Raw genomic sequence first — 12,467 nt, 5'->3', positions numbered from 1 at the left:
ACGCGTGTGTAAATACGAGGACGCGGTCAGTTTTGTAATAATTCACGCAACAGCTAAAGGTAGAAATCTTTAATTAATAGTTATGCGTAGTTATTTATATCAATGCTGAGTTTAAATCACGAACTAGCGATGTAGTCTAGAGTTAAATTATTAGCGAAAAAGGCAAAATTTATTTATATCCTGTATTACTCTGTAAGTAGTTCACTTTACCGTAAGTAACCCATAAATCATCAAATGCCCATCCTAGTCATTAATTGACCCAGGAGCAGTTCCAACACATTGTCAAAGAGCGCGCGGGCTGTGCGTAGTACACAGAGAACAGTTGCACAAAATACAACCCCTGAGAATGTTTTCAGCTGAAATCTATAATACCTGTTGTGTGCAAAAGAACAAAGGTTTTCATAGAATAACATTTATAATATTTAAGAAACGGCATCTATCAATCCATTTTTACAGCTATAACTCAATTGCTATAACATTTAAAGTAAATGTGTTTAACATCTAAAAGTCAGAGGGGATACTCATTACATTATTACGCTATATAATAAAATCATAATGTTGTTCCTAAATAATTAACTTATAGTAAACTTACTTCATAACGTGGTGGGGACCACTACCCGTATGAATTATACTAACCTAACCTATTCATGTAACAATAACTAAATGTTTTTATATTGTTTACACCTAACTTTCATAATGTTTAATTATATTATTGTTTATATTTAAAGTTTCACGGCGCATTGGCGCCTCTGCACTGTAAAGTCGTGAAATGTAAATAAATAAATAAATAACAGTTCCTACAGTTATATTTTGACTATGGCGCGGGTCAGACGGAGCGGCGCGGGGGCAGCGCGGGGCGACACAGCGCGCTTCCGCACCGACCGTTAACCCGGTAAACGGTTCCGGCCCCGAAGACTGGCCTGCCACCGCCGCCGCCGAGACATACAAACTCATACAGATTGTTTTACACTCAATTTCCAAAGAATTTTTAGTTCCGGTTACTTTTGATCTAAAATTAATAATTTTAAAATTATACACATGTTTCATGCTTTTAAAGATCAGTGTTTAAAACATAAAATGACCCCAAAAAACGTTATTTTGTCTATCTTTAGGTACATTATTAACTCTATAAAGGGTAATACGACAATATTAAATATGGAAGCCGCAACTTGCTCCGCCGTACTAATTGACTGCCGCAGCTATTCTCGGCACTAAGTATTCTAATGCTGTATTTCTACGACACGCCTGAAGCTGGTAAGTTTCCTAAAAGCTTACATATTGTAACTGGAAGTAGAAGCCTAGTTCATCTCTTATTAGTTTTGTTCGCAGTGGATCCTGCATGAGAGCGCGCGGGGCTGTGCGGGGGGTGCGGGGGTGGGGGGGCGCAGTGGGGGCGCGGGGGACAAACTGCACGTAATTTATGGGCCGCGCGGGAAATTACCGAGCGGCCGCGGCCTACACTAGTGCCGGTAATGAACGTATTGTACTCAGACGAGACACGGCAAAAATGAGAGACGTACTAATTGGCCGGCCCGCCGCGCGTGTCGTGAGTTATGACGCCGCACACTCGATTTATGGACCACTTGGTGAAGAGACTGTCTCTAAAACTTTTATACACTACATAGATGTACGCTGTATTATTTTCATTCAAGCCTTTGAGAGAACTAGTCGGAAATCGTTGGAAGCGCACATAGTTGAACTGCGGCACGGCATTGCTGAACACAAAGCGCAGCCAGCCAGCAAAGTAAATTAACGGAGAGCGGGAGATAAACGGATCATTTGTGCAGCGCGATACATCAAGCTATTCTGGCGGCGGCGGAGCGGGGCAAACAAGCACTCGCGCTATAAATCGCGTCATTTTACACCGCAGGTGCGGACGGATTGCACGCGTAATCGTCCTGCTACGTCGTAGTTTTGCTACGCCGTAGTATTACTACGGGCTGTGATGCAATAATAATTGTGTATCGTTTCATTTTCCTTCAGTGTTTTTATTTATTCATCCCACTAATCATTATTAAGTATAATCGTGAAAAGCACTTTAGCTCTTTGACGCAAAAACTACTGAACATATTTCGATTAAAGACAGTAAGAAAGCTTGTGCATCAGAATACATAGGCTATAAAAATAGTTTGTAAATTCTTAACTTTTTTCAACTGGAATATTGACTAAATATTAAATAAGGTAAAAAGTATTGATTGCATAAATCAGTAAGTAACATTTTTAAAGTACCTAATAACAATTCAGGGATATTTTAGTAGACAAAGTGATGGACTTCTTTCATGTAACTTAGCACGAGCATTTTATCCATGCTACGAAGCCTTGCCTCGTAAGATCACGTTCATTAGTTTGCGCGGCCGCGTCCCGCCACGTCACGTCGCCCGCCCGTAAGCGGGGTGAGCAGCGTGCTGAGAGGTACACACATGCATACCTACTGTCACCACCCAGGTAATCTAAAAGCGGGCGTGGAAGCAACCACGGAAATGACAAAGTGGCACTTGTAATAAGTAAATTATATTCTTTAAATAATATTATAGTATTTTATGCAACAGTTGTATAAGAAGGGTCAAAAAATGCGAGTGGCGTGAGTTGCGATGTGAGCCTTGGCGAACATCGCAATAAGAGACGCCACGAGCATTTTTTGACCTAGTTATACAACGTTGCATACAATACTTTTTCTACGACGACGTAATTTTAAATGAAACAAAAATTATACAAAGAAAAATTTTATTTATAAAAATGAAGATGTAAATTTTGAATGGTATTGTGTGATATGGTAATCAATAGTTCTTCATCCATTTTTCCTTTTTATTTTATACTTTTTAGTGTTTTGAAACGAAACACAAAAATTTTCCAATTTATTTTCCAACGCGCGGGAAAATGGCGGCAAATGTATACTTTTTTTTATAGTATATCTATGGCACCAAACAAAGTAAAGGTGCCAGTTTCCAGGTCAAAAAAAAAAACAACAACAATGCTTTTTTGGCGACATTATAGTACAGTTACACTTTGTAAACAATGCTTTTATAGGCCATAGAGCGTACACTTTTTCAAAGAGTTTAATTATGTATGTACTTATATTAGACTTTTTGGTTATTTAAATGCCAGATTAAAGTAGAGGAGTAGAAAAAATCCATTAATCAATAATTCTTTTTTGCATATATTTTGTTGCATCACAAAGAAACAATTCCACATATAAACTACATGTCAATTTGCTTCTTCGGCAAAACGACTTCGTATGCGGCACTCAATGCGTAGCGTACTGTCGTTGTGGCGGTGTCTCCTATACCGGCGTTATAACACCATCGCGCCACATACCGCGCGTCATGGTACTTGCGAGGCCTTCATCTCGTAAGGTGTAACCCCCCCCCCCGTCACCCGCCCCCCTGCTCCGCTGACACTCTCACGAATGACAGCCTCGCAGGTAAAGGCTATTCATATTGTCTCGTCTGCTGAGCACACAAGATTTTTACCTCGTTTTTGAAATTCTGGAGAATCCCTTACTTAAAATCTGCAACACAGTGTGCAGGGGTTCGCATAAAATTATAAGGAAAAGACATCTTTCTTGCTTGGTTTTGTTTATTTTTGGACAAAGTTCCAACCAAGCATAGATAAAACATAAGAGAAGTTATTACTAAGCAGGGGCGTGCCCAAATTTACATCTATCTAAAATTATAACAATAAATTCTAAACAGCTATTAATCATAATTCACCTGTAAACTATAGTATTCACAATCCGCCACCGATGATCCCCGGGGTGTCATGATGACGTCACACTGCATGCTGTCGTCACAGGTGACGTCACGCGCGTCTCAAACGCGCCATTAGCCGGATTACCCGCAAATATCTAGCTAGCTGGATGAAAGCCTCGAGTAATATTTATGAGGCCTCATGACCTATCCTCACCAATGAAATACAAACAAAATCTGAATCTTATTTAGTTTTTAAATTAAATAGCTGATGTCGTGACATTCGTCCACGTAAAATATTGCACAGGCCGCTTGCAAAGCTTAATGCATAAACTTTCTAATCTCGTTTTGCTTGATTGTGTGCCGCTCATAATATGTCCGACAGTCGCTTTTGTCTTATTATATACCCATTTAGGGATAAGAAATTACGTACAAGCAAAATTACGATTAACTAATTTAATTTTCATCGCTGCGTAACGAGTAGTCAAAGGAGATCATCGGATTTCGGCCCAGAAGTCAAAGTGCCGGCCAAAAAATAATTTTGCTATATTCCGTTAGATCTTATCCATCTGAGCATTTATTACTATGGCACCAAAGCTGTAGGGTCAATATCTTCGGTTTTATTCGAATTAAAAAAACTGTATTTTTCATACATTTTTGGTCAAAATGTAAAGTGCCGGCCAAGTAACAATAATGGTATATATCCTTAGAACTTATCCGTCTGAGCATTTATTACTATGGCACCAAAGCTGTAGGGTCAATATTTTCGGTTTTATTCAAATTAAAAAAACGTGAATTTTCATACATTTTTGGTGAAAATGTGAAGTGCCGGCCAAGAAACAATATTGGTATACTCCGTTATAACTTATCCGTTTGACAAATTATTATTAGGGCACCAAACGTCTATGACCATTATTTTGACTTTTGTTGGACGGTATAGTTTCTGTGTGAAAAGTGCCGGTCAGCAAAAAACACATGTCAAAGCTATCGAGAAGATACCTGTAAACATTATTCACTATGACAAAAACGTGTATGACCATTAGTTTGGATTTTGTTGGATTAAAAAAAAATCTTGATTTTTGATTCATTTTGTAAAAAAATAAAACATAACAGGCGCTTTATTTAAATGGAATTAAACGTCTATTACCACTATTTTGAACTTAATTCGATTTTTCAAAAATCTGGTGTTTTCATAGATACCTACACTTTGGCGAAAAAAACTTTTATCTGGTTATAATGGAACTATCTTGCTAAAGGCGTAATATAGTCGTCTTTTTGACACATTTTTATAAATTAAAAATAGGTTTGCGTTTACGCTTTAGAAGCTACTTTTTTTAAGAAAAGTGTGTATACAAGGAAAATACAGTGGGGTGATAGAGGTACTACGTTATTGGCCGAGTAGCACTAGGACATTGTGATCGGCATACATGAAAAGTACAACTGCCCGACTCCTGTCTTCCCTAACAGCTACTTCAGACGTCATACCAAAATACGAGTTTCGTCACTAGATGGCAAGCTTATCTTTGGAGGGTGGTAACCATCTACGGTCATAATAATTCAACCTAAACTTAGGCCGTAACGTTGAGTGGAATGCAAAAACTACAGCCTACGTCATATCTAAGATTAGATAGTATTAATATAGAAGTTCACCTAACAACACACAAAACAAAAACACAAAGTATTTATCTGACCAACTACTAACACTAACTGACTAACTAGTCATTGGGAAAGCTCTGCTTGTTGTCATTGTTAAAATGTATAAAAAAATAAAGATTTTTAAAAAGTCCAATAAAAGCCAAAGTCAAAATAATGGTCAAAAATGTTTTGCGCCAGATTATTAAATGTTCAAAGTTGTATTAAAGGTCCTTTGTAATCCGCCGTATCGCAATTTTTGCCCAAAGCACTTTATTTTTAAACAAAATAAATAAGAAATCAAGATTTTTAAAATAAAATTAAAGCCAAACTAATGATCGTACACGTTTGGTGCTATAGAAAAAAATGTTAATAGGCATCTACTCGATACATGGTATTTTTGCTGGTCGGCACTTTTCACATTTGAACTAAAACGTAAATTCCAATAAAAGTCAAAATAATGGTCATAGATGTTTAGTGTCATATTAAAAAATATTGAGAAGCAACTATTAGACAGATTCGACGTATTTTTTTGATTGCCGGCATTTTAACATATTAACCAAAACGGAAAGTCCAGTAAACGTCAAAATAATGGTCATAGAAGTTTGGCGCCATACTAATAAATGCTCTAACGGTCCTTTGTAATACGCCTGTATCCCTTTTTTTCCAAACGGACATAATATTTTTTTTTACAAAATGTATGAAAAATCGTGATTTTTAAAATCCAATTAAAGCCAAACTAATGGTCATACACGTTTGGTGTCATAGTAAAAAATGTTCAGAGCAATCTACTCGAAAGGTTGGACACATTTTTTTTCTCTGGCCGGCACTTTCAAATTTGGGCCGGCCAAAGTATGGAGAGCCGATGATCTCCTTTTCTCCCCAAAAGGGTTGCATGACGGACGGTACGTGAGTTCAGATGTAGTATCGGGAGGTTCCCGCCGCGGCTAATAGATGGCGCGCAATTAAACAGTAAATTACCCGCCCCTCATCCCGCTGGGTATTTATGCCGCCGTTAAGTCACCGCGGGGATTTACAGCGCCCCGAGATACCATGAGTACCAGTTATGGTGCGACTTCAGAATTAAACCTCCAAATACCAACTTAAGACTTCACCATACAAGCAAGAAGCATGAACCAAGAGTTGCAAAAGGAAAGAAATATCGTAAAAGTTAATTAAATGACCACATCATCGTCATCACGGGCCACATGTCTACTGAAGATGTGATCACATACTTTTTTGCCTGATGTCACTGGGACACCATGGTGGCGAAACCACGGTCGACCTCCTAACAAAAGGTATGCAGTTGATACCTGATGTCTTGTTGGATGTGCAACCAACAAGACATAGGTGATGCAGCATGAGGTAGTTGGTGGCGCGGCCATGGTCGCGCTTTGGCTGCTAGTCTTTATTACGAGTACATATAAGAGTTTTCTTTACTCACTCACATTTTCAAATCATATTTGTAAAAAAAAATGTCCGGTATTCCACGAGAGGCTGGTGTGGTAACGTCAGTAATTGGTAACGCACACCGCGTGCTATCGCATGTCGCAGTGTCATGCGACACCGGCCGCAGGTGGCGCGACGCGACGACACGCGACCGACACGCCACACTAACAAGGTAGCCCTCAGGGATGCTCCAGTTACAGAAAGGGACCTGCCTGGCAGATATTGAAAGAGAAGACCAATTAATCTTTTGAAAACATTGGGGGTTTTTATTATTTTTGGAACAGCTTTTGTGCTATATAAAGTTACTAAAACTAATAAATACATTGCCTATTAAAGATGATCACAAATACATATCAGAGAGTGAAAGACTCATACAATTTCGACTTTGATAGTAGGAAAGTAACAAGACAAAGTTATCTTTATATAAAATAGAATAAGTACTTAGAAAGACTTCAGGTAACAATCACTTAACATTTCAGAACAACAAGAACTTAACACTTTAAAAGTATACAGGTATAGACCTACGCGCTATATTAGGGTAGTACGTAATATAACAAAAAGAGACAGTTTACAGGCTTGTTTGTAGAAAAATAATCTGTTGGGCTATCACACCACTTCTGAGTGGTTTTTTTTATTTTTTTAGGCTGATTGAGAGGAGACCTGAAGTGGGAAAAGTGAGGTCTTTATCCAAAATTCTGCTTCATTTTGTTAATTTACTTCCGAAGAAACCTGCCCATTTCATACCAAATTAATATTACAATATCATCTTGTGTATCACCATCCAGACAGCACGCGTTAAAATCTTTTCCACGACCACAACAACCTACTACAGGAAAACCACGATAAAACAATACATGTTTTATGAAAGTTGATCTAGACATTAGTAATGCAAATTATAATTCATTATTAGTTAAATCGAATACATAAAAACTTTCATCAGTTGATTTATTTGACTCACTATAGTCAAATTTACCTCTAATTATATGAAAACACATCATCTTGCTTCAAACACTATCTGAAACCTATAAAGATAATTTTCAATTTGAAAACTGAAATTAAGTGTAAATTCTCTCTTTTCTGTGATAACAGCTATGTCGACTGGGCACACAAGTGGTATGACGCGTGTACTTCACGAAGTGATGACATATTCGCACGCCATCATCCCGGATCACGGCGGTTGACAGTGTTAGCACAAAGGCTCTCTCGGATACAGGTAACGTCGTACTTACGGTGTAACACTAAAGTTATATTTTAATATTACCTCTGGCAACGAATACTTCTGAGTGGTTTACTGAGATCAGCGCAAGGAGAGTTGTAAAGAAAGTTTTAGAATACTCTATGCAATGTTGTGAAAGGAGGAAAGCTGATGAAGGGAAGGTCTTTGCCCAGCAATAGGGCAGTATTGGCTAGTACACATTTTCGCACTAGTCGAGAAAGGGTGCGCGTCCTGTAACATGATGGACTACTTCTTGTACCTACTACCACCATAACCCATCAGTGTGATCTGATGAAGTTCATGAATACTATTACTAACCACGAGTTTACGAATGAGTTAGAGTATAACGATGGCAGTAACGATTTATGTTCAGAAACTATCGTTGCAACATTATGAAGCTGTCGCAACAAACACGTATAAATAAAGTATTCGACGGCGCGATATCGACAACGGCCGGCAATAATAATAAATGTGTCACCGGCAGCGGCCGCCGCGGGGACGGTGACACATCGACACCCATCACATCACATCACTCTATCACTATTTCGCATTTTTACAAAATAAACGGTACAATTCCAAATAAATGATATTAAAACGCTGACATTTGATGATCTACGAATCGGTGGAAATGAATTTTATCTCACATCAATTATTTATTATGAAAAATACTCGATGAAATATTTTATGAAAACTATGTGTTCACATATAAACCAGGGATAAAAGTGATAAACTTAAATTGTTCTCTGTTCGTAAGCGAATAAAATGATTACTGATTCTGCCCGCACTATCATCATGTGTTGACATCATACATCAGGTAACAAGTACTCATAATACAGACTATTAACTAGCCACTAAAAATGTTTTTTTTATGTAATGAACTATGAATCAATATTTTTTTTCTCTCTCTCTCTCTCTCTCTCAAGAACGCATTGGCGTTCTTGTCCCATGTCTAAGAACGACTGCAGGTAGTTTGATGACAACTTTTATTTTTCATTTTAAGGAAAGACTGGATGTAAAATGTTGTTATGATTTAGAAAAGTCATATTAAGTATGCATGTCATGTGCTAGTTAACTAACACTGTATTTGGAATAAATTGCGCACCATTCTCCATATTTACGCCTTAAAAGGCATCAGCATGAGCAAGTGTAGCCTCCTCGCAGGCGGCGGCGGTTCCTTCACGCCTCAACTCCGCATCAACATCGCTGTTATCATTGAATTAAACGTATTCCCAGAAAATGTACCACAAATATTAGCTGAGAAACTTTACTTACAAACTCTTACAACTCACTCCGCGCACCTCCCAAATTTCCTCCCACTTCATTTTACAAAGCGATAAGGTACAAATTAGAACAAAAGGTATTTGACGAGAGGGAAATATTGTTGGTATTGTAAACCAATGAAGTGGCAGCAGCTGATTTGGTTCCCATACGAGCAGTTGCTTGTTAGGTACGGAGTGCCGATGTTTACATTAAGACTTTTATAAACTTATTACACTGTGGTTACAGCCTTATAGACAATGTATCAATGTGTTTTATGTAGATATAATAATGAATATGAAACGGTATTTTATTACTAAAACGACGCCTTCAAATTAGTCGCTGCAGCAAATCGCCCTTAATGCTTCAATTAAATAGTAATAAAACTAAGCTAATTCTAAAAGTAAGACATGATAAAATTAATTCTCATGCACGATTAGAATGTAAGATTTTATCCTGCGGTAACGGTGGCGACATTAGCAAACGGGAAAATTCCCGGGAGAGGCATATCCGGGTGAACCAACCATTTGTTTGTTTTGCACAAGGAAGTTACTAGCAGCTTACATTGTTTGTCTATGATATTTAATATGTAGCTATCCGCGGGTGCAGAATATATTGAATTCCTTTCACAACCGTCACAAAGAAACAGCATAAAGAATTAACCACCGCAGGTCACAGATAAAAAAGAAAATTAAATGAAAAAAATGAATCGGTTCCGCTGCATTTTTCATTCATTCATTACAGCGAGATAACACGGGGGGAAGGGGAATTAAGCTGACACCATTCATTCTAGATTGTAGACCGTAGTGCTCAGCAGTAAAGTTTAATTTGGGTTCCTATTCGCGGCCGTGCGTAAATACATTGAGAGTAATACGCTTAATATGCGCGAGATGCAATACATAATCTTGTACCCGAATGACTTTTATTGCAAGGACGAATATAGCTTACTAATTACATTTTTGGTAAGTACTTGGAGTTTATGCAGAAAAAAACGTCTCCTTAATTCACGGGAAACAAACTTAGAATAGAGAGTAACCAACTGCAATAACATCATCAATATTTCAACATCGTGGAACTTAAATGCACTTCTGCCTACCCCTTATCACGCCTTTATATCCACAGGCGTGATGCTATATTATGTCGTTATATTACAACATAAGCAGATCAAATTACCTCGAAGATATCCGCCGCGCGTCGATCTTCGTAATTTAAGTTTGTATGAAGTTTGTAAACAGGTAATTATAGCGTGTTGTTATAATTACTGCGACGCGATAAACTGTGTACTACACCTTTATGGCTGAGGGGCGCGGAGGGTGTTCGTACCATAATTACTATACTGCCATAGCTGATACTGTACCGTAGCTAGAGAGATACTGAACACACTGGAGGGGATGTAGGCATATTTGGTGCATCACGCTCAAAGCATCGCATGTGAGATTTTGAAAAAGCTTTTATGCGAAAGGGATCCGAGTGCTGCGTCGTATTCATGACACACGCATATTACTTTGTCCTACTGCCTGTATTATTTCTAGGAAGCTAGAACGATTTAGGCGTTTCTTATGTAAACGTGTCCCATCCATCAAACTCCATCGTCATTTATCATCTGGCGAGATTGTAATCAAACGAAAACACAGGAAAGAAGCATCCGGAACACATGAGCGCTATTGCAGTGTACTTACCGATTGTTAATTATTTTTATGAAAACTGCTTCCTACCTACCTTGATAGCGGCGACCATCTTTACCTCATAATCCCCAGTCGACGGTCACATGGGCCAACCGATGGTTTTGCGAGATCGCACGTCTCGTTAAGTATAGAAGGGACGAAAGTGGAAATTAATTGAAGAGGCGAAGGCGTACTTTACTTCCGTGGGACGATGTCAAGAGAAATGGTATATTGTTAGTAGGGGGCTGACACCAGGGCTGATGATAGTCCTTAACTTCACGTAAGAGATCAAGAAGTGGAGATCCAACGACTTTTTCACTCATTGCGCTCATTCTTATGTGACTTCATTGCGCTAATAATTTATTGCAGACAATCCAACCTCGAATAATTTCCCGCTGATGACGCAAAAATGGTGTCTTAGGAAATACGATCCTTACAGTAGATAAATTAAGCGCTTAAATTAATAATTAAACTATTGTAATAGCAAACAATCAAACATTTCAGCGCTTCGATACCAACCACAAATCTTAAGAGATAATAAAAAGTATCCAACTATATTACTTACTTTGTGTTAATTTTCTTTAGAAAGACAGCTAAACACAGGTTCATTCGGCAAGAGATTTAGCAACTCGTAGGCGCGGTGATTCCCAGAACGAGTCAATCGGCACTCGGGGCCCAATTAGCGCGATTACCGCCCGCTCCCGCGGCGCCGCCGCAATTGATGGCTGCTCACGCCGAGAAATCACTTCCCTGCCAAATACGTAGCTCTTACTGACTTCTTCCCCGCGCCGCTGAATAATGACAGGCAGGCATATTTATTTGATGGCGATTTTTAGGACTTAGGGCATTTCTGAAGTTTTAGAAATGTGTTAGGTTATAATTAACCATTGTCATGGCTGTATTATCATAATACGAGGATGGTGTAATATAATAATATTATCCATCTTAGGACTTCGCACCAAAAGTGGCTGCAAGTTGTTTCCTGATTATTTGTGGGTTTCAGTAACTTTAAAATACATATATTCATTACTATTGCTGCTAAATTGAAAAAATACTAAATTGGTGAGCAGGAAATGCCATTCGAGTCAAGTTTAAGTAACAAGGTTAAAGTAGAGATAGATAAAGATATGGATAGACATAAAGAAAGATGGAAATAGATGACTAATGACCGTGGATTGACAAATCTATTTACCAATATTTACCCTCTATTTACTTACCCAATTCAATGACACAACGCCCACAACCGAATCACGTCACACAACAATTATTGGATCATGGTTTTTTTAAATACGAGTCTTGAGGGATTATCTCTAAGTTTGTTATGCTGATTGAATAAAAACGAACGAATACGTTACGAATATTATTTTTTTAAATATGTACTTAGATTATAACTCTGGTCAAATCTTGCTGATAATCCTTGATGTATTTGCTGACCAGGTGTTGCTACCATTTTAATTGGTAAGATGGTCAGTGGTAGATGGTGGTGGTGATAGTGATGGATGGTGGTTTAGAGCTGTCAATTTTATTTTTTTTGACGTGACTTATTGTAGATTTGCCGCAGAT

This window comes from Pectinophora gossypiella, chromosome 5, assembly GCF_024362695.1.
Source record: "Pectinophora gossypiella chromosome 5, ilPecGoss1.1, whole genome shotgun sequence".
NCBI classification, from domain to species: domain Eukaryota; kingdom Metazoa; phylum Arthropoda; class Insecta; order Lepidoptera; family Gelechiidae; genus Pectinophora; species Pectinophora gossypiella.
The sequence above is the reverse complement of the archived record's forward strand: the minus strand, read 5'-3'. Positions refer to the sequence as shown.